General features: G+C 41.0%; 1 protein-coding gene across 11 annotated transcripts in view; it reads left to right on the top strand.

The window, feature by feature from the left end:
* The first annotated feature begins 2,752 nt into the window (after window positions 1–2,752).
* Window positions 2,753–24,115, top strand: part of nrxn2a (neurexin 2a) — a 286,021-nt gene continuing 264,658 nt past the window's right edge. For 10 of the 11 annotated variants that reach the window (XM_056730657.1, XM_056730667.1, XM_056730663.1 and 7 more), the window contains exon 1: window positions 3,043–3,254. The gene's annotated coding sequence lies outside the window, so the exon portion shown is untranslated. Of the gene's footprint in view, window positions 2,882–3,042; window positions 3,255–24,115 lie in introns of those variants that run through there. The other variant, XM_056730656.1, reaches the window with a different exon arrangement.

Here is a 24,115-nt window from a genome sequence, read left to right as displayed (position 1 = left end):
TTTGCGTGTGGTCTGCGTAGAGCCCTTATCAGGAGCGCCGCAGAGTCGAGCTGTATTTCTGCGAGCAGTTCCCTGGAGATTGTACAGAGGAAGAGTGGCAGGGTGTACGGGGTCTTTCTCGAACAGGTGGAGGAAGAAGATCCAATCCGTTCTGTTTAAATGTTTTGTCTCCTCGTTATTGATCTTTCTCTCTTTACCTCATTTCCTTGGCTGTTCAAGGGCAGGTCCTCGGGTAAAGTCGAGTCGTTCCGAATGGCAGTCATGTAGTATTGACCGGATTTACCGTGGGGGAGCATTTCAGCTCATAAATTCATTCATACCCTGACCTGTGACACCTGTTACACATACGACAACCTCCAAGCTCGATGCATACCGGCGGCGGAAACAAAAACAAATGATCTAATTACACCCGATTCTGTAAATTCTCATAATGAAAAATGCACTTCTGCATTCTTAAATAATTGACATACAGATGATAGATGGGCTGTGGTTTATTTATACGTATTTACAGCGTTAAACCAAGAAGCGCAAATTGCGGCGTAATTGCACGGGTGCTAATAAACTGATATGAACAACCCAATTATGAGTTGGAGGGCCCTGAGCCTCCCCGCCACGCTATCACCGCGCTACATTTAGATAAGACCACACCGAGCTGATGACCCAAATCTAAACCCGGCACGAGATTCTGTTCGCTGGCATCCTGCCCCAGTCTGAGAACAGAAGTGGTTAAATGCAAGCTCTTATGTGTTTTAATCTCCCAATTGTGTTGAATTAATTCAGAGTCAGCCCCGGGGAGACGGCAGTGACTGCACAAAGACAGTTGGCTGCTTTTCAAAATCTCTGTTGTGGTTTGCGTGCGTCTGGGAGATGCGTTCGGAGTGAGGAAGTGCACGTGTGTGAGAAAGACATGTAAAAGAGAAAACGCTCGTGTTACAAATAAAGAGAGTGAAAGCCTGTTATGGTGGCACTTACGTGACCGTCCCCCCCCCCAAAGCAATCACGATCGCCAGCCAGTCAATCTTCACGGCCTCTCTCACCATTTCATACTTCGCTCACACGGTAATGACATGATTACATTCCAAGGTCCCCATCATGCCGTTCTTCTGTTAGTGTGGCTATTCCTGAACCCGTGCATTATGGAGAGAAAGAGAGGCAGAGAGAGTGAGAAAGATAGTCTATGTCCGGTGTCCTTGTCACTCTGCATTAATATGTCTCCCATGCAGCTGTGCTCTCTGGGCTTGAAGAGGCTTCAAGGTCTCCATGTCCACATGTTCCAGGTTTTAACTCCCTGCAATCATTTAACACAAGCTACAGTGACAACCTGGACGTTTCACGGTGACAACATGCGAGCCGTGCACACTCCAGAAAACACAAGCTTTGCCAGCCTTGGAACGAACACACACGAATTGATATTCCTGTCATTACAAGGACTTTCCATTGACTTTATTGATATTACAGTGAGCTAATAACGTTTTCCATCGCTAGCTTAGCCCTAAACCCAACCATTCTGGAAAGCTATTGCCATTTTAACATGTTTATTTGGATGCTTTATTTGTGGCTCGGTATGTTTATTAGTCCGTTTGAATCGCAGGAACAGGTGGTGCGTCCTCACAATGTAGCAAATGTCAGGTTTTCAATACAGTGAGTGCAATTTCGTCTCCATAATGTGGCTGAAACTGAAACACTCAAACACAAAGATGCACACACACATAGTGAGCTTAACCATAACCAAAATTCACAACCATTTGCATGTGTTCCTTTGATGGAGCCGCTTATCCATAATGGCACTTCATCTCCAAAGTAGCGTGAAGGAAAGTAAAGAATGCGAGATTGGAAATTATACAAGGATAAAGAACCTTCTACGATAATAATTGCAAATCATTCAATGATCCCAAAGCTCAACACAGATGAGGGAAGTTGGCGAAGGAACGACGCCAGTCTAGACGCTTTTCCTAAGTGGGTAAGGTGTTGTGTGCACAGCGGCCAATGCCAAGGCACATTGAGACATTGGCTTTCCATCTGTTGGCGTAAGATAGAGAACCCCCCTCCCATCTCAAGGTACTTGTTGGAATGTTCAAAATCTTAGTCGTTTCCAGAAATGATGTTGCAGTGTCAAACAAAGCATGCTTAGTGAAACGCCTCCTGTACTGTTGGGGAAAGTTAACGCAGTATATTTTGTCCTTACATAGACAATAGAGGTGAGAGGTGTAATTCTTGTATTTATGATTATTAGCAATCGCCTGAGGGCAATACATAGGCAAATGACAACACGTGCCATTAATCATACTTGCTGTTGTTTGAGTGTTTGGCTCATTACACAAAGCTTGTGAATGTAAAGTCATCTGTCAAAGTTTAATGCTTTTTATAGCTGAAACGCACGCCTTATATTGTAGCACTCTAGGACTAAGCAAAAGGGAAAAAAAGGAAAATCCACAAACGCTTTAATATTCAAAGGAAATGTTTAAATCGTAAAACAGCTCGCAGCGTTAACTAATATATTATCAAGAGCGTGAATCCCCGCGCGTCCGCGCTCAAAACCCCTTTGAAGGGAAGTTCATTAGGCATTTACCTTTTCTAATTAGATTCTCTTGTAAAACGATATGGTAAACAATCAGTGCTCATTGTTAAACTTGACCCCGCAAACATTTATTTTCCCCAGCGACACATTCATCCTTTAAAACACTTAATGACAGCAGCCATTAACGCCGATTCTCAATTAAAAGGCGGCAAGCTCGCGCTGGCTGAGACGAACGTCGGTTAAAAACTCCACCAGTTCTCCTCAAATTTCGGTCACCGTTTACCCTAAACGGATTAAAGGACAGTATGGGGGATGGATGAGATGCAGTTGCTGACCATAGCCGGTGGTCCAGATTTTTATAAAGTAAGTCACATTGAGGCATCCGTGCCGCAGTCATCGTGAGGCTGGAAGGCGATGTGCTCGGGTGGGATGCTCGCTGAGGTGTTCCACTGACCGCGCCCTCATTTCGCGCCCATAGACCGCTATCGGAAAAGGGAGGGAGGACCGGGAGAGAGGGGATCGCGCAGCAGATTTGCTGTATCGTATCATACGGGCGTGCAGGTGCAGCGACTCGCGCGCGCACTCACACAGAGCCATCGTCTATACGCCGGGGGAAGGGGAGAGCTAGCGCCGCATATTCCTTCTCTGGACTATAGGCTACACGAGACAGACGTATAATTCCTACTGAGAAGTGTGGATAAAGCCGAGGCTGAGATATTTAGGCAGGAAAAAGCAGGTAAGTGCACTTCTGTGCGTCTCTGCGGATGCTTTTGTCATCAAAATATTTGTTTTCAGAAACGCAGGTGATGATGTGCAGGACAGGGGACGTGAAAGGATGCTGTAGACTCGTAAGGGAAGATCGCATCGCGTGTGTGGACACCCACGGAAGTATTGCTTTAGTTATATTACTATTCGTGATGGTTTTAAACACCTGCGCACCAGCGAAGCGTTACTGACGGCCGCTGTGTGTATTGATTTGGCCCCATTCGAGTCGAGCCATGTGCGGCTCCTAGATGCACGAGAGAGAAATGGAAAAGCCGCGGGAATAAAACAGCCTTTTGTTCGCATAAGGGGCTATTTCATCTGGTTGTTGAAATTTGAGTTGAAGAAAATTTGGAGGGTGTCTATCTGACCCTTGAAGCAAGTTCACAAAGGATGAGGGGCTTCGTGTAAACATACAGATTAAATTCCGTGGATTGTTTTTATGATTAATGAAAATGACGGTCGGGGCCTGTAAGAGTGTATAAAATGCCCCGTCTCTATTAAACACGGTGATTAAGTTTGATAAAAAATAGGTCTATGCAAGTCGTTTTCAAATATTGCATTAATTTTACGTCAACGTGACGTTCTCTGGTTTAGGGGTGCCCTCCGTATGTTGAAGAACCGTGACGAATGTTAGATTCTTTATAGAATGAACTCATCACATCTTTTTATTCCTTCACATCTGCTTCTTGAACATCTGTTTTCTTTTTTCCTGTTGCCATGTTCTGCAACCCTCTATTAGCTCCGTCACCAACTGTTCTGTGGCAGGGCGATTGGCAATGAACAACTGGGGACAGCTTGATTGTGAGCTGTGTCAGATAAATCTTTCCTGGCCGTGGTGTGAAAACATCCAGCAGCACATACTTTGGGTGGCAATTCATCATTGATTTAATTAAATTCACTGTTTATTATTAGTATATGATTAACACCACTAATTGCTTATGAGTCCCTTGCGTGGGTCACTGCTGAGGTGAATCCTTCAAGCAGTCTTGATAAACACAGGCAATATTCAGGCCTGACTTATGTCCATAAAGTTTATGACTGAGACTTGTTCTAGACAAACTTCACTTCGTTGGTTTATCAAATTGACGAGAATGGCATTCTTGAAAGGCTCGAGCGATCAATATCACATAATAGGTGCTGTCCGTCAGCGTAATAGGTTACGTTAGACAATTTATGCAACCATTTGCTAAGCTATAAAAAAGTAAAAGAAGGATGAAGCAGACTTTTCTCTGTGTATGAAGACCAGTACATAATCACGGCGATATGGGTCGGTAATGGAAAGCGCTGCTTTGAACATGCCGTGCGCTCTGTGCTGTTTCCTGCTTTGTACCTGTAAACCATGAAAGTTTCATGAGCAATTTAAAAAAATGCCGCTGGAGTAAAAAAAGGGGGGAAAAAATCAAATGTCTTTTGTATTCAAGCCCCATCGATTATTCATTCAGCTATGCAGCAGCATGGATGTCAAAACAACATCAGTACCCATCACCCGGAGCTTGACCTAGCTTGCCATCGGGGTAGCGGTAGGAGAAGAAGGGGATTTTCAAAGTAGGATATGCAACGGCAAGGCCCGCGTCTGGTTTTTCCACGGCTCATCGTATTCATCTGTAGCTTGAACAAGGTAGATGTCACAGTGCAAGATTGCTTTTAAATCATTTTAGCAGTCGCTGTCATGGTGGCGGTTTGAATTTGGCCAGGCGAGGCGAGCGGGTCCCACCTCAAGAAAATGAGAGAAAGTCAGAAGGGGGAGTACCATTATCGATAGCCTCCCGTGAGTGTTAGCCCTAAATCTCATCTCACCAGCTGATAAGGAGTATCGCTGGCGGGTTGTCTTGGGGCTTGGAGATATCAAGACGGGAGGGGGGAGGCTGGTGGCTTTCGTGACGGACAGGTGATTTTCAAAGGTGGTCCCCCATCCCCCTCTTTTTTGTAGAGAACGGTTGACTGGCTGGTCCGTTCGAGTCTGGTTCTTTGTTCTTCGTCCTTCTGTGTTGTCCTTTGCCATCTCTGCATGAGGATCTGCTGTAAGGGAAATGTCACAATGAGCATTGTTGAATTTGGTGTGTACAGTGATCTGACAGGTTATTTGTGTTTCTTAATTGTTTAAGCATTTTGCAGATAGGTTGATGTTTATTTATCAAAGCACCATCTCTCGTTGACTTCCATTAATATTGCGCTGAATTAGACCTATAACTCCATAAGAAGCTATACTATTCTTTAACTATTAATATGAATGCATCCTTGTGATTAGTCGATTTGTTTTTGTAGATCATTTCTACATTTTTTAAATAGTTAGTGACAGCGCTTTAATTAGCGTGCTGACGGCGTGCTGTGCTTTAGCTGTTAGACAATTTGCATGGTTAAATTCTTTTTGAAACATTGCGATTTTCTCTTAGAGCTGCCACAGACACACATGTGCTGATGGATGTCTTTGCTGTGTTTTTCTGAGCGTCCTGCCATGAGCATTGTGCTTTAGAATGGGGTGTCAAGTTAAAAATAACTACATTTTTAAAACCACATCTAGAGAACCCTGCATTCTATTCCCTTTTGCTCCGTTTAGTGTTTTTTGGATGCCATCTCATGTCAGCTCCCCTAGAAACACAGGATCAGGTCAACTCATAACTAGGCGACAAGTTGTTCAGGCAAACCCCCAACTGGTCAATTTTGAATAAATAAGTAGTTTTGCACATCTTTAATTATTAATGCCAGATAAACATAAAACAGCTGGAAGGCATGCAGCATGACATATATCTTTGATTGTTGGCTGTCTCTCAAGTTGTTTTTAGAAGTTTTAAAGTTATAGTTCAGCAATTCCCAAACTTTTTCATTACAGGACCCACATAGGTATAATCTATCTTGAGATCCATCAAATTTTTTAAAATGGAAATATGGGGAGAAAAAACACATTCATCCTCTATAAGTAGAAGAGTTTTTATTTTCCCTAAATAGAATAAATGAAAATTAAGCTAAAATACCATTTATATAATAAAATATTAGAGCTATTGTTATTGCCAGTCATCAACTGGAGCCAAGTGACTTTCCATGACCCACCTCATGTCCTGACCCACAGTTTGAAAACCCCTGTGATAGTTCACCAGAAAATAAAAAATCTGTCATCATTTACTTACCCTCTTGTCATTTTAAACCTTTATGACTTTTTTTTCTTACACAGAACACAAAAGAAGATATTTTGAAGAAAGTTGGTTTTTAGAACAGCACTGGTCCCCATTCACTTCTATTGCATGGACACAAAACCATAGTCAATGGAGGCCAGTTAACAACATTCTTCAAAAGAATGAGTCATACAGGTTTGGGTGGGTAAATGAGGACATAACTAACATTTTTGGGCTAACTATCACTTTAATATGTCGGACTGTCACTGATTTTGCTTCCTGGTAACATGTGACACATAGAACCATCACAGTCACATCCTCTGACACAGGAACACATACTAAAGGAGCTGCTGAATGAATCAAGCCCTGTCTCTGTTTGCTTTCTGACTCACTTGCCAGACTCTTGCTATTTGGCTGTCTCACTCCTCAGTACGGCTTGCGTTGACCGTTCGTTGATGTGCAGTACATGTACAGTTGGATGTGTCTCCGTCTCTCAGTGCAGACGGCCGTCTATTGATGCTGCGGTGGGTGAAGGGATGATCCACCCTGAGGGAGGCCCAGACATCCACTGCTTCAGAGCATCTCACTGATGTCTGGGAAGAAGACTTTGCGTGTTAGTGCTGGCAGAGCTCACATATTTGCAATTGTCCCATGTTGTGCAGTATTTATGATTAAGGAATAGCATCAAGGAACAGTTCTTACACTGAAGAGAGTCACATGACTGCGTCTCTGTGAGCTCACAGCTAATTGCTTGTGTCTCTAAAATCACTAGGGGGTCTAGCAATCGGCCCAGACTCTTGTTCAGACACTGTGTATGTACAGTTTTATATTCCGAGGCAAAGTGGGATACCAATGTGAGAGGGTGGAGAACGTGTCTAGGTGTTGATGCTGCTGTGTGTACGACACAATACACACACTAAGGCCCACACAACGTACCCTCCTCATACACCCACTCTCAAGGTCCAAGGTCACACGTACACAGTTCTTTCGCATACTCAAATACAGTGACTCTCTTTGGGCCATGCATGGCCTGGAGTGCCGTGCAGCTTTTAATTCAGGCTGACACATGACTCAGTCCCAGTGCCAGCAAAAAAATAAAAGAAAACAGTAGGATCACTTCCCCAGATGATGATAAGTTGGGAAAAAGGTCACCGTTGAGATCCTCGTGTCTGTTTCCACCTCCAGGGAAGTTTTTCTTACCCTATTTTCCATTTTGCTCATTGGAATTGGATGAACTTTACTTGCTAACCCAAATAAATTTTTAATGGACCTCAGGTCATTGAGACATTGAAACACAGTCCACGTTCACAGCGGTGCAAAACTAGTGATTACGGCCGCTTTGGCACTTATCATTAGAAGAGGTCCGGGTCAGACGCAACGGTCGCTGAGGCAGCCTGTAAAGCCGCAGATTACATTGTGTTGCTTGAACCGCAGCACTCGACATAAGCAGTGCAGCCTACAACACGTACTGTTATGCTGCACTGTGGACACAAGCGTGGCTGGTTTTGGTATGAATCCCTGTTTTATTTCGAGGCGGTCCGGGGGGATAGTTTTGGATGAATTCCAGAGTGATGTAGAAAGCAGATAATTAAAGGAGCCCACTGCTTTTCCTGAATGTTTGGAGAGTAGGTAGAACGGGTAAGCTGCAACAGATAGGGTGGGTAATTACCTGGCATCACAGAGTAGGAGGAAGAGCCAGATACCAGCAAGAGTGGGAGGGGTGGGCAGATGCGAGTGGAGTTTATTCTCCATGTGTGACCTGGCAGTCCTGTTGTCTTTTAAATGGTGCACAAGGTCATGTGACCTTCCCTGCAGTTTACATCACCTCTCCACCCCTCTCCACCGTAGCCATGCTCTGTTTACACTTTATTTGCATAGTTTTATAGCACATGCTTTAAAGAGGTCAGGTTTTCATAGCTTTGCATATGCTATGTATTAGTGATGTTATGGCCTAAATTCTTCCATACTTTGCCTTAGAAAGAATTGCAGGTGAACAATTTGACTAAAGTCTTGTTATTGATATTATGTGTTATATATTTATATTACAATACATGTAGATGCAAACACACATGTCCCATATATATATATATATATACTCAGGTCTTAGCTGAAAGGACTTTTACTTGCAAGTGATTACAATTTTTACTTGACCCACAAAATTAAAGTAATACATTGAATAATATACTCTAGTAATTTTAAAAGTGACACTTCTGTCAGCTGGCCCGAGGGCCTTCCATGCTGGCCCCAGGCCATCATATAGTCCTTATTGTTGAGCCCTGTATACTTGTTGTTCCTCTTTGGCTTGAATTTTATTGGCTTTTTTTCTGATGGATACAAGCTAAAGATTTTTCTTGAAATCAGTAAGTTTGGCATCAATTTTGGCATAGCTACTTTACATTATACCATACTGTATAAAGCTTTTGTGTTGGCATATTCATTATGTCGTTTTCTTCTTCCTATCTGATTTTTTTAATCCCCAGACCTAGTCAACACACACATACACGCAATCAGAAATTGTATTTGCTTGTGGTATCATCTCGTGGCAACCACAGAAAGGTCGGAAGAATATGCCTTGAAATCAATTATGCCTAAGAATACAAAGACTAATCCACTAAACAACATAACTCATTGTTGCTATGCCCATGCTTTGTATGTGCTTGTGTGCATGCGTGTATGTGTTCAGCTCCAGCAGCGTGGAAGTATTTTCCTGCGTAAGCTCCCAGCAGCCTCTGGAGCACGTAACCTTACGCTGCGGCATCCACCTCCTCGCGCCCACTGACCTCCCAGCATCACACAGGGGGCATGGATTACAAAGAGATGGAGAGAGGGAGGGTGAGAGAAGGTAAAGAGAAAGTAATGCAGGTGAGAGTGAAAGAGGGGCAGGAGGAGCCACGGTTATGGCAGAACAATAGAGGTCAGGTGATTAACAGCCAATCGCACTAGTGCCTCCTCTGTTCATGCTCGTCTCTGTAAGGCAGGAGACAGGAGATTTACTTCAGGCTGATAGCTGCTAGACTGACGGCTGCTACGAGAGGGCTGTAAATCTCGTGATGTTAAACAGCTGTCTGCCCGGCCATCCGTCATGGCGCGGAGAGGAGCAGCAGCCCGCTGATGTGCCAGCAACAACTGGCCCGTCTCCAGGCCACGCTTCGGTCACACGATTCCCTCGTCCCCATGCCAGTCTGATGTCAGCTCAGCAGCACACTCATTTGTCCTCATTGCCTCTCCGCTGGCCCGGCCGCGCCCCGGGGGAGTTATCTGTGCAGATCCGGAGGTGGTTTCTGGTTGCCTGCTGTCCTCCCATAGCCGGGCGCGAGCTGCACCCAGTGACCAAAGGTGGCAGCCATCGCCCCCGCATCAGATTTTTTGCTTGATCTAACCATTTAGCGGACTTTGTTGTGCGTCCTGCTCTTCAGTAAATGTCACCCAGCCAGCATCCATCTTCTATGTTGTGTTAAATCTGATGTTGATATATGCAAAATGGCTTCCCTTTGTTAAAGTGATTGCCAACGATTTGTCAGCATGCTTCCAGACACAGCCATGTGATTCGCAGTGCTCCAATTAGCAAAAGCCCTGATCGTATTAGTACTGTGTCCACTGCTGGAATGGCAGGATTCATTCAGCTATATGACAAAAAGTGACCTAATTAAACCGAAGACGACTGTGAGACGCAGATTGTGTTTATGAGTAGCGTAGTCGGATCTTTTATTCTCCAGAGAAGTGTAACAATTCATTCCCAAATAAGTTTCCTATTATTAATTAGTAACCTAAAGCATGTAAGTTGTGATTTAGCATTTTAGCTAAACAAATTAAGATCCCAGCAGGAGGGTAGAAAACACATTGGGCCTCGGGCGCAAGCCTAGCTTGTAGTGAATCAAACAAGACAAAAAACTTCAATAGTTTGGCAGGCGCCACATCTTGCCGAGGTCTGTGTTGCGTGTACGCGTGACGTTGAAGTCCCTCGGTTATCAGTCACGGATGTATGGTAGATCTCCCGGGTGACAGCTGCGGCGCTCAGCTGCAGGCTGGTTCTGCTACAAGCACAGCATACAACACACTGGCACTTCATCGCCTCACTCTTTTGTCCATCAGTGCTGTACACAGGCCACGGGTTTATGTAACAACCTAATAGCGCTAATGAGGGACTTGAGTGTGAACGAGTTTTCTAAGAGCTTCAGTTGCCTGTTATGTTGATGCCAAGGACTTTGATAAAAAAGGAATTTGTTAAGAAAAATATAATCATGGTAACGTTTTTACTACAAAATAAAGGTTTTATTTGAAAATGACTTAGATCGCTAAATGTAGCCAATAAGAGGCCAGAATAGATGATAATTCCATAAATTCCCAAAGTTGGCTGGGAAACAACAAAGACAAAGGGTGGTTGCTTTTGAAGATGCTAAAATGCCATTTTAGATGCAACATAAACAAACAGTCCTATAGTTGCATTTGTGTTTTGATTAGTTGATAAGAATTTTTATTCTAAAATGTGGTAAGAAATATATTATGACTAAGTGACCACAAACCACAGTACACTGTTACACTGTTTAGAGCCGTGGAAAAAAATAAGAGACTATATCAAATTTTCATTTAATCAGCATTTCTCAGATATTCTTTAGATATTGTGACCATTCCAGTCCAATGTCAGAATGACAAGACACACGAAAACTATGATAAAAATCGAGGTCTAAAAAATACAGTGCAACTTTCTGTTATTTTTAACTATTTCTTCAGATTTCATTTTCTGCAAATAAACGCAGATAGAAACAAATTTTTATTTGAAGTTTGGGAGAACAATTGTTGGTAGTTAGGAACAAAAATGATCATTTTACCTAAACGCATACCTATAATACTAACTTTCAAAAAACTGAAAATGACTTGAAAATGGTCTCTTAGCTGTGTATTTGACCCTGTCTGTGAAATCACGTTTCAAAATCTAATTGTGAGATTAGGAGCGTCAAAGAAGTCATAGCCATAAAATGCCTAAAACTAATGTGTGTATTGCTGTGGATAATAAATCTTGGCTAACCATCGAAATCTCGACCCTTGTTTGTTGAAAACATTAGAGTGATTGTTACATTAGAGTGATTTTGCCTTTGATTGTTGCTACATCCACCATAAATTAAGACATAAGGTCCCTGGGGGACACTGGAGGCTGGCTGGGCCCACTCATCTGAGTTATGACATTGTTCTAATAGATCTGATTAGATTGAGCGAAAGGTGTCCCAGTCCTCTTATAATTCCCACGGCTCATAACGAAACTAAAGAGAAAAACAGGTCAGAGCTTGTGGCCCCATGCTGTAAAAGCATCTCAAATACTTCTTTGTTCCCTGCAGTGGCCGTTGATTTTGTAGCCGATGGAGTATGTGACATTCTATTGAAGCTCAGAGACAGTCAGTCAAAGCCTACAAGGCCATTTATGCCATGCCCGAAAAAAAATCTATCTGCAGAGCGACGCTGTTTCTGCTGGGGTTGGGCTTTTTTTGATTGTTTGATACACGCTGCAGGCGGATATGGTGTGAAGTTAGCTTTATCTGTCGGGGCAGATTGACAGAAGGCATTTCACTTTTCCTAATGGAGGTTGATGGTAGAGGGAGGTGCTTTTCTCTTAACCAAGCGTTTTTGTTGTTTCGAATAAAAGTGGAATTGCGTATTTGTCTGCACACTGGTGATGTAACTGATTTTTGTTAATCTTGTTTCTCCCTGAACTCTGAATGGCTCTATGACTGCGATTCTCCTCCCAAAAGGTGGAATGAAGCATTGTGATTTTTCTGTTTTGGTTTAACATTTGCATTTATTTATGTTGTCGTAACTGCATTTAAAACAATATCTGTCCATCTCCCGTGGCACACGTATGAATGTATTCAAAATATTGCCGCAGTCTCACAACTGGTAATACGCATGGTTGCACACGCTAGGCTGATGGCTCTATGGCCTGAGGACAGCATGAGATAAGTTCGGGCCAGATGACAGCATGTTGTGTACCCATTTGCAACAGTTCTGCGTTTGTGTCGTCAGTTTGCGTTTGGGATTTTTTATGTTCAGACAGCTAGCTGAATAGCAAGAGAATTAAAAAGGAATGCAGTGGTCTTAAACTATTCTTAATGTGCTGCTTATTTTACGAGTAAAGCTAAATGTTAACTCCTGGCCCTTTAAGACCAACCGGGCTAGTTGAAAATCTCAAACGCATTTAAAGTATAAAGTCATTCTGCAATCCCTGCACCTGGAACCTTTGCTCACATCTCCAACCTTTTTCTGTCTCTCCTATTGCGCACACACTTGCAAACTGACAGACGTTTCCATTTCTTTGCAGCTATAAGTCACAGCTTAACTTGTTATTTAATTTTAAATGGTTTCTTGTTATATTCAGTTGCAAAGCTGCTGTTTTTGAAAGTCCTCACAGATAATACAAATAATTACATGCGAATCCTATTTTCAACCGTCTGGAAGCGAGATGTGTTGCTGTAGGTGATAATATGTGCTTTTAAAGGTCATGTGTGTAATTTTTGTTCAATGTTAAACCACTTTCTCCCGTTTCAGCTTAATGAGCAGAGACAGCTATTGGAAAACTAATTGTAGTGTGAATCCCAACAAAAAAGTGTAAACATTGCGGCACTCTGCTTTGTTTTTTAAGCGTCCTGTTTAGCATACTGAAACACCATTAGCTCAACAAAAAAGGGTGGGTTAGCCCAACCTGTTTGAAAATAGTATCTGTATTATTATTTTTATTTAGTTGTGCTTGCGCATGGGAAATGTCACACTTCAGCTTTTAAGGGGGTATGCAACTGTGTTTCGTCAAAAAACGAGTTGGACGTATGACGGAGTGTTTCTGTGCTTGATACAAGGCAACTGCTCGTGATTTAGTTCCTCCCCCCCAGGAGGTCATATTTTTCCCGAAATAATCAAACAGCTGTATCTCTCTTTTATAAATGTGATCACACCAAATACTCTTCGAAGATATGAAGTGTGGAATACTACTCATAGGTATTCAAGATTAATATGAGATTGGCAGAAACTGCGTGTGTTATGACAGCTTTAAGATTTGATTTAACGTGATAAGAAACTGTAGGCGAGAAACAAACGTCACGATCCATTAAACTTTACGGTCCGCTGATTTGTTGAGTTCACACTGCCCAACTGCCCATAAATGATGATTTAGTAAAATAAGGCTAATGAACATTTGCAGTGTGTATACATTGTTTACCGTGGCCGTGGGGCCACAATGCCAAACATTGACCGCAAATTGATTGTGTTCTCCCAGACATATTTACTAGTTAACCAGCCGGATATAATCGAACACGCTCAGCGCTGTTTTCCCTCTACAATCCCCATTTGGCCCATGATGGAGCTATTGTGAGAGGAATGGAGAGCGAAGAGGAATTCTGATTAGATTAGAGGAAGGAAGAGAGGCAGAGGACGACCCGGAGAGGGAGGAAAAATTAGGGGATGGAAGGCGTGGAGTCTGCAGAGGGAATACATGTGCAGCAGAGCTGAAAAAGGACAGCCAGGAGCACATACCTAATTAAACTAATTCAGCGGGCCTGGAGCTCCGCCGCTGGGCACCTGCACACACTTCTTCATCCTCTCTTTTCCCTAAAACTCGTTTCCCTTTTATTCCACTGACTGACAGGCTGATTCATGATTTCTCCTCTTCCTTGCGGTGAGCTCCAGCAGACACTTCAGCAGACTTTGAGAGTCTCTCTTGGCTGTGCTCAGGAACCGAGCAGCAGGAGCCTGTTTTCACTGGGGTCTTAACTAACTCTTCTCCTCCTTCTCCTTCTCCTCCTCCTCCTCCTCGTCCTTCTCCTTTGCTTCGCCTCGCTTATCTTCGCTCCTACATTCTACATATTATTTATACATGTATAAATAAGAGAGCACTCCAAAATGATTTTTACTGTTTCTGAATTTTTATTTATAGGTATATGTTTGAGTAAAATTATAATATGTTTCATAATGTGAACTAGTGACAACAAATAACAGTATTGATATTTATTTGCAGAAAATTTAAACCATTTAAAAAGGTCCAGAGCTGTTAACAGTAGGTGACGTTGTCGTTTGTGTGGTTTGTTTTTGTTGAAATTTCACTGGACATTGGATTAGAATTGCCACAATCCCTGAAGAAATTCTGGGAAATGGTCTCTTCATTTTTTTACATGACTGTAAATGGCTGCTGTCCTTCCTAAACCTCAAATCTAAGTATTTTGTGGGTTTATTTTTGTCATAAATCATTATTATTAGTCACCCTTTGTGTTCTGTCACTGTGATTTGGAAATATCTAACCAATAAAAGGTATTAAAAAGTATTTGTCAACTTTGACAACAGAGTATCATCAATCATCTAAAAGTACAGTGTTTTTCCAAGTACATTTGATCATCCAAGATTTTGAAAGGACAGCGATGTTATAGTACAACTATTGAGATGTTGTGCTTCCTGTGTTGTACAAAAAAATTGTAAGGTATCTCATTATGGATTTCTCAGAGAAATCTCATTTTTTTAATTGCTACCTATAATACTTGAAATCTCTCTTTCATCCTTTTCTCTGCCGATCCTTTTCTTTCCTCTCTGTGTTTGTTCCTAGTTTTCAGTTGAATGGGGAAACAGCAGCGGCTCAGTTGGAATCTGTGCTGTTCTGTTAATTTATGGCACCATTGACTCATCAGGGAGCTCATCTGCACTGCAAAACAGGCCCTTTATAGAGGGTGCCCCGAATTCCTCGCAGGCTTCAAGGTAGACGCGAACGACGGCTTGCCGCATCGCGTGTGAGTCACTTTCTTCCCCCTCTTTGTCATGGAAATGGGATTGTTTACTCATCTCCCCCTTAAACACTAGGTTTACTTTGCGTTATGACGTGCCGTTGACACCTCTCCAACAATCATTCTTTCTCTCCCGTGGATTTCTGCTTAGCTGATGTGATGACAGATTTTTCTGTAATCGAGAGCTCTGATTAATCTGCAGGGGTTTGGGATGTAAGCAAGCATGATGGTATTTTTGAAAGATTACATTTCCCGTTCAAGACAACCCATAGAAAAGAAAAAATACTATTTAATAATAATAAAAAAGCTATTAAATATCTTAATTGTTTCTTCTGGATGGCAGTGAGAATAAATGGAGAGCAAATTGAAAAAGTGTATTAAGATCTCATAAAATGCAGCCTTATGTTTTTATTACATTACAATGAGCTATTTCTATCTACATACACTGCGGGTCCACTAACATAGAATTCGCCACGTTGTTTCTACAGTAATCCTAAACAGACAAACTGCTCCGTAAAATGTTCCTCTGTTAACGCTTTCACATCGTGAGTCACCTGAGAAGGAGATCGTTTTCAAGACGTTTACAGACACTCGTAACGTCTCAAGGCGAGAAATAGAGTCTGAGCTCTAAGGGTCCGCACTTTCCTGCTCCTTTCTCTTAGAATTATTATTGTTGCCGTGATGTCAGGTCAAGTTAACCAGCGCCGATAATTATGCCGAAGTTTCGCCCCAGTGTATTTTCACCGCGGATGATTGTCATGGTTTTGTGCGTAGAGACTCCCTGGGCAATTCACAACACAAACCAATACTTGACATGTACAGAAGAGATTAAAACTCAGGGCGAAAGGAAGTCCCCTCTTCTTAATACACTCAGCCGGAATGTGATTGGTCTGTCTTTGCCGAGATGTTCTCAAGGTTGAGTTCACAGGAAGCGAAAGAGAAAGAAGCTCAGTCTAGCTCAACTCCCACACACATCTCCTTTCTTCAGCAGTTGACATTTTCTTTCCGCCATTCGTTACGTCTGAATTGAAATGTTCTTTTGGAAAAAACTTTATCAGGTGTATGTTGACAGGTCCTGTGTGTGTGCATGTGTGTAAGTTTGTCTATGTTCAACACTTTGCATGTACACAGTGAGGTCCATAGGGGAGTTGTAACCATGGAGACAGCTGGCTACACGCTATCGCGTAGTTGCCGGACAAAGGAAAGGCAGTTATTTGACAACCTGATGGTTTTTAATGCCCTGTCAAGTTGTCATGTTTTTCTATGTTATGCTTTAAGAGAAAAGAAAAGGTTCCTGCTTTCATTAATTCCTACATTAGCTCCCCGTTAAGCACCGCAAACGTGATCGGAGTGCAATATGTGGCGGTTTATTGGTCTGGTGTACCTTGAACAGTGTCGAGGGCAATTACAAATGACTCCATCATTTCAGAAAGGAAAGAGTCAGTGCGGTGGATACTACGCCTCTCGGTGTGTGTGTGGCAGGGATCCGGCAACGCAATATTATATTGATTTTTGAGTTTCTTTTGGTGGTCTTTGGAATCTTTGCAATATTTTGCGGCATTTACTCACTTGATTCGATTTTCCTCTGCATTAGACTTCAGTGCTTTGTTGTGATTTTAATTATATTCTTAGCTTGTTGTGAGTTTGATTTTCTATGAATAGTAGTTAATTTTGCATCGATGCTTCTCACAGGCCTTCTCTAAATTGCTGTCTGCCTTCTTCTCTCCAAAAAGATTCACATTAAAAATACAGTGCGTAAAAAATGTATACAATATTCTAAGGTAGATATCGCAATACTTTGAAATATTACCCCCAAGCCCTAGCTTGTGTACGCGTGTGTGGCTATTGTCACGTAAATGATGAAGCATATAGACAGCATTTCGGCCACACCGAAAACAAAAACAAGCATTGACATGAGCGGATGATAAAGAAGGTCGATGGTCAGATACAAAGGAAAGCCAAGGCTACATAGACTCCTGCCTCTTTGTAACTATCACAGGAAACACAGAGGTATCCTCAGGATGTTGTTTTCTTATATTTCGTCTCCCCTCTGGGCATTTTGGCATCGAAAGTGGTCATAAATTTCAGCCGGACGTGCCCGCAGACACAGTCTGTCCTAAAGATAGAGATAGAGAACCCAACAGCATTTATCACTCAGCTGACTAATGTAGGCATCTGCCAACTTGCATGGACAATTTAGCAAATGCGGCCAGCTTATCTAAGCCCACAACACAACTGAAGGGACGGCATCTCCCGTTGAGTCTTTGTTTTTCTGTGACACTGGCTGACTTTGTTGATATCTTTTGTGTTGGCTCGCCTGTTGTCTAAATCTTTTAAAATGTATAACTCGGTTCCAATGCCTCACAGATGCACGCAAATGAGATCGAATGCTTGGTCTATTTTTGTCACAGCAGAATTACAATGTGCTCCTGGCTAGAAAACCTATGCTAACATGTAGACAGAGAAATCATGATAGTGATATGTCAAATGATATGTCTGGAAAGGTTGTGTAGATGAATAATAATATTCAAGAAAAAAGCAACCAATCACAAATCCACATGTAACATGTTTTCATTATTAGATTGATTTAAATATCCCCTTGAACTGGCTTGAAAAGTTCAGTTTTTGTTGCTACAAGTTGTTTATCTTAGTATAAAAGGAGAATGAAAGATGAATCAAACCAAACATTGCAACAACGCTTAGTTAATGTCACGGCCATTAATGTCATATGCTATTTGTAGTTAGAAGTAGGTGTTATTGGAGGGAGGAACATTCTTTTTCTAGGGAGAAGAGTGAATCATCAGAGTTCCCTTGAAGAAAGTTACTGATAATTGTAAATATGTCTGAATGTAAGCCAATGCGTAGTCAGGCTATTATCTACTATTAGCTATAAATGTCTAGTAACGAGTATCCTTTGTAATTAAGTACGTCTGTAAGCTAGGTCGTATGTATGGTAGATATAAATGACCTCAATGTTAGACTAGACGTGGTCTTTAACAATCTTCCACTTTCAGCTTGAGCTGAAATGATTTACTAAACAAAGTTTCAAAGGAATATGTACTTAAAGTGGGTGGAGGTAAGTTAATGACAGTACATTTTCTTTAGAGGTAGAACAGGGTGAAGTATGAGGCTCTCGCATTAACTATAATCATTTATTTCAGACGACCTTTATTGATGGAAATTGACCGTGTTAGCATGTTGTGAGAAATGAATTTAAACTGGTGTTGTTGAGTGTAGAGACCTCCTGAACTTAATCATGTGTAAGTCATTGTTCTTCACGGCGGGATCCATTAGTTTAGAGCAGCGCTTCTGCGGCCACTTAAACGTGGCTCATGTGTTTGGTTGCATGCATTCTATGGAGGAGTCAGAAACATTCCAAAACGTCCTCATTTGCGGTCTGGGGAAAAACGGAGGTCCTAGGGATGTTAAACTACTTGAGGGTGAGTAATTAATGGCAGAATTTCCCCTTTAAACAGTTTAGTTTAAGGCAAAGTGTAAAGTTAGTGTCGTGTAGGCACTAATTCAACACATACATGACACAGCACTGCTTCTGCCTTATCCACTATAAAACTATTGCAGTCGATTAAAATCCATGAAACTCCCGCCGCTGGAGGGATGCAGTGATGCGCCGTTCGGTCATAATACAGGAACGCTTTCGAAAAGTAAGACGTGAAAGAACCTCAGTAAATGTGCGTGTAATAGAAAGTGAAGAAGACCTGCTTAAATCTTACTCCACCTCTCACATTTATAATATAATATAATATCTAAAAATCTGTCTTCTGTTTCAATTCAACACATTTCTTTTTTAATTAAAACTATTAACTGACTGCACATTTATGCATATATTTATATTTATCAATTGTACATATTGTCTATTGAAAACACATGCATACTGATGTAGACTATAAACCCTGTGTAACAAGCAAGGCCGGACGAGAGCCGTTAGGGAAAGTCGCGAGGCCTTTGACGCGAGTGATAATGAGTGTCAGCTGCGCGTTGCACCAGTCTGGCATCTCTCATGGAGGAGATCGGAAGCATAAATGGACGAGCGACAGGAGTGTATGACGAGAGAGGAACAGACCTGGACTTTACGTTAGGTTTTATTATGTTTGTGTGGCCGGCAGTCGACCGCGCGGGAGCTACCGGCATTTTCCTTCCTTTCGTTTTGTGGTTTGTTTATTTTCTTAGAAGTTGTTAAATGTTCGCCTGTTCCCGCCTCCTTCTTTCTATTCCTTGAACTTGTTACAACCTGTTTTTGAAACGAGGGTCTGTCTAAGGACTTAATTAAGCAATACATAGCCCTTTTGTAACCAAACAGTTCTTGGCCACCGTTAACTACAAGACAAAGACATTTATAAAGCAATTTTCCTACTTTGGTAGTCAGCGGGGGCCTAGAACTGTTTGGCTACAAGCATTCATCCAAATATATTTCTCTATGTTCATCAGACCAAAGAAATTTGTACAGATTTAGAAAAACTTGAGGGTGAGTAAACAAAGACAAAATTTTAATTTCGGGTTGAACTGTTCCTTTAAAAGGATAGTTCGTCAAACAATTCAAAATCTGTCATCATTTACTCACCCTCAGGTTGTTATAGACCTGTATAAATTTGTTGTTCCAATGAACACATAGAAAGATATTTGGAAGAATTTAAGTAATTTTCAGTTCTGGGACATCTTCCATTACCATAGTAAGAAAAAATATAGATTTTTGTTTGTTCTGTTCAACACATAATGAGATATTTTGAAGAATTTAGGTTAAGGTAGTCAATGATGTCACAAACTGAAAATGAATAATATTTTTCCAAATATCTTTCTCTTGTTCATCAGAACAAATTAATTTATACAGGTATTGCTTGCCAATTCCAGGAAACCCCAGACTTATGTAAGACTTATAAAGTTTACTGCCCACCTGTACCTGGAGATTAGGGCTCACTATTGTTTTCTGTCTTTGCGGTTTCTTTTCCCGACTTTGATTTCTATCTTTTTTTAGAATTTGGGACCGAAACAAGGTTGATTAATGCAAAAGGGTAATTTTTGTTGTAAAGACAGACCTTTTTACACACGTCTGTGTAATTTAGTTTGTCTCTCAAGGACAATCGATGTAGGAAGCCGACTGATAAAGCTAGCTTAAGCTCTCTTTGTCACATGACCCCTGAGCTCTGCTCACATAATATCGCTAATACACTGAGGATCGATCGAAAATGAGGAATTAAGCATGACCCTGGCCGAGTAACACAGTCATCCGAGCCTTTCAATTAGGTCTCTCTGACTGACCCCCATACACTGAAATCCAATGCTTCTCTTTTAACTAAGGTAATTCAACTCCACAGTTAAATGTAAGGGGACTATTTGTAGCTTTTATGGAAATGGAGCCACTGTCAATGACTTCCCGTCTAGAAACATGTCGCGTGGCTAATATTGAAAATGCGTGATATTATCTGTTCTTCCGTCAGATCTAGTCAGTCAGAAAGACACACCCCCTTTTCCAAAGCCCCGCCCTAATGCAGTTGCATTATGCATTGTAATAATCACAGATGGAGCAGCATCTCATTTCAGTGCTGTCAAAGTTGTAATAGCAACAGAAGCATAATGACACTTTCACCTGGCAAGCTAACAACTGACAAACCCCGCATTGAGCCCAATATGGTGCTGTGCTCGAACGATCCGCTCGCTCCCACATTTAGGCCGCCTTGTGAACGGTCAAAGTGATTGACAGGCAAAAGGTACCTTGCGAAGTCTTCTGATTGGCTGAACATAGAATCACATTTTTTGCAGCTTACAGAGCCTACGGGTGTCACAGAGTCAGGACACCTATATCAGTGATATCTGTTTGATATAGGGACTATCTATGCATGCCATTTCGATGTTATAGTTCAACTTTATCAAGCCGGGTGGGTTAATGCATGTGTGTGATTGTAAGTTGACAAACCCCATTTGACGCCAGAGATGCGGTCTGTGAAAGTGCCTAGCCTGCCGCACCACCCTCAGCGTGCAGCTGGACTCTCTCGGCGGGGGGGTGGGTGATCATGTCTTCGGTAGATGCCTGTAGTCCCTGTTACAATATGGCCGCCAACATGGCTCTGCAGGACAATATTCACCTCCAGCAGCGCTGTTGATTATTCCTAAATTCCTTGTCATCCACTTGCCACCATAAAGCAACGACAGACTGGAGCGCAGCTTAGTGCACTAATACCAACAGTGATAATGCACTTTTTTGTATAATGCACACTTTCTCTGGTGAAATGCTCAGATGCTTTAACTTGAGATATGACGTAGATAAGCTACGTTTTCATCATTTGAGGTGTCACGATACTCAGCTTTGCCGGAGCTTGCAAGCTCTACCTGTGTGAGGGAGCAGAGTGGATTTGCAGGCGATCCCTGGAGCTTTCTGCAGCCTGTGATGTCACATAGCAGGAAAGGTGAAAAGTGCAAGTGAGATGAGTTCCTGAGAGAGCCAGGAGGAGCTGGATTAACCTCTAAACCGAGGAATTGGGATCTTGAAGTTGAGGAGTTCATGACCTGTGTTAGGTTCACCCAGACTTGCTTTGAATTGCCGTTTACATTGCCAGCATGTCAGTTGGTCTTAATGCACATCCTTTCATCCTTTGATCTACACTTGCTTTATTCCTTCTTTGTAGTATTGTACCATTAACATAAATTAAAAAGGCAACATTCTGTTCTGCTCTATGGTCTTATACTATATATACTGTATAAAGTATCTATTGTTCAAAAGTGTAGGAACACTTAGTTATTTCTTATTAATGTTTTAGCTGGATTGTACAACATAATTCATCAAAATAGTGATGATGTAAAAAAGTATTACATATAACTTTTCTAAAGTAAGTTTTCAATGTTATTTTTTTGTCTACAAATTTCAGTGAAGTGATCCTGAACTTTTGAACCGTATATATACTACATGGCACAGTTCGGCCAATTTCATGTTCTGCATTCCAGGGTTTTTCCTGGCTCAAAATTAGGCTGAGGTGGTACCATCCTGATCATGTGCATGCACACACTTAGTTAAATGTGCGCTTCATGGTACCATCATTTTGATTTGATTTTGTATTATACAGTATTTTGTTTTTTAAGTGAACTTGATGTTATACAGCAAATTTAAAAAAATGTAATATCATTTGTCATCAAATGTTTAAAACCCTTAAAATGCAAATATAACTTACAATTTTAATTTACATTTATTTTGGTTTTTGATTAGTATTTTGAATTAACTTAAATTTTTATATTATTTTAATTTAAGGCAATTTCCCATTTTCATATAGTTCAAGTATTATCTTTAATGCCTAGTTTGTTCGTTTTCAATTGCCTTAAGTCTTAGTTGTAAATAATCCTTATTTTTATAATGTAGCTGAACAGAAACATAAGCTTTTAATTTATTAGAACTTTATTTATAAGTTTTCATTTTTACAACCAAAAATATGCAGACTGCAGACCATTGTAATTTGGCTATTTTCTCACTACACAGTTCACAACAAACAGCAAAACATTTAAGTCTCCTCTTTTTATAAAATCTCCTCAAGCACTCCTTGAAGTCCAAACTTGTCAGTTACATAATTTATTTATGTCCCGCTTTTCAAATTTGATAGATTAGATTTAATTTGCAACAGTATTTATAACTGCACTTGTATGTCTCGCTGCTTGCACATTACTACCGTAAGCAGGGCAAATAGTTTTACTTAAACGCTAACTTATACCGAACGTGAACAGCGAACGTGGACAAAGAAGATGACATGATGTGAGACAAGGTCAATTTTGCGAGCGGAGGCCATTTAGTCTCATAACTTCTGAATGTGTCCTCATATAGCCGAAATCACTACACCTCCGTCTGTGACCACACCGTCTTAAATGAACGTGCAGGGTAATTTTTTCAGGCATTCAGTGACACTAGATAAGTTCAAGTTATTTATTTGTATAGCATATTTAAAAACAACCATGGTTGACCAAAGTGTTTCACAATGTCCAAAGGCAATCATACACAAGCAACACGAATACAATGAGTAATAATAATAATATGAAAACATATTTTATATATATATATATATATATATATATATATATATATATACACACACACATATACATACACACACACATACATTTATATATATATATATATATACACATATACATATATACAGTATATACATACATATTGCTACACATACACTAATAAAAATAATAACATCGCATTGTCTCCACTCAGCCTGACATAAAAGCCAAAGAAAACAGGTGTGTCTTAAGTAATGGCTTAAAAATTGTAACAGGCATTCTAAGCAACAGGCAGCGGTTATTCTATATTACGGTTTATTCAGTAAGCCAAACTGAAAGAAAAAATATTCAAATATATTATGTTAATGCAAATTACACCATATTTATAACTTGTTAAAAGAATATTGGCTAATTTGCAGACTTGAATAACGTTAGCCTCTTGCTGTCTGCACTGTGTACCTCCCCTCTGTGATCCGCCTGCTCACAAACTGGCTTTAAAAAGTAATCTGTAATTTTATGAGCCATTTCTGCTGAGTTAAAAACATAACATGTGATGAAATGTACAGTTTGAAAGCCTTTAAAAACATATGGATTGCAAAAAAAACAATACTAGCCTAGCTTGTCCATTGCACGAAGACCAGTGTTTTCTGCGACACTGTTTTTGTGGAGAGGGGCTGAGGCGGCACAAAATTAGGCGGATACGGCCTCCTCCAAATTCTGTATACAGGAAAAGCACTGCATTCTACAACTATATCTACTTTTGAACATCTTGACTCATTTGCACATTTTGATCTATTTCTCTCAACGGTTGTTGTTCCCATCAGCCCTATACAGCGGCTGTAAATCTGTCTCTAGTCACTAATATTTCTTTCATCAAAAACAGCTTACGGCAAACAGTTGGCATTCATTGTAGTTTACAGCCGTGAGACATCAAAACGTTGCTATGGTTATCAAGTCAACCATTGCGT

Source organism: Triplophysa dalaica, chromosome 19 (assembly GCF_015846415.1).
Source record: "Triplophysa dalaica isolate WHDGS20190420 chromosome 19, ASM1584641v1, whole genome shotgun sequence".
Classification (NCBI taxonomy): domain Eukaryota; kingdom Metazoa; phylum Chordata; class Actinopteri; order Cypriniformes; family Nemacheilidae; genus Triplophysa; species Triplophysa dalaica.
This window is presented reverse-complemented; position numbering and strand designations above follow the sequence as displayed.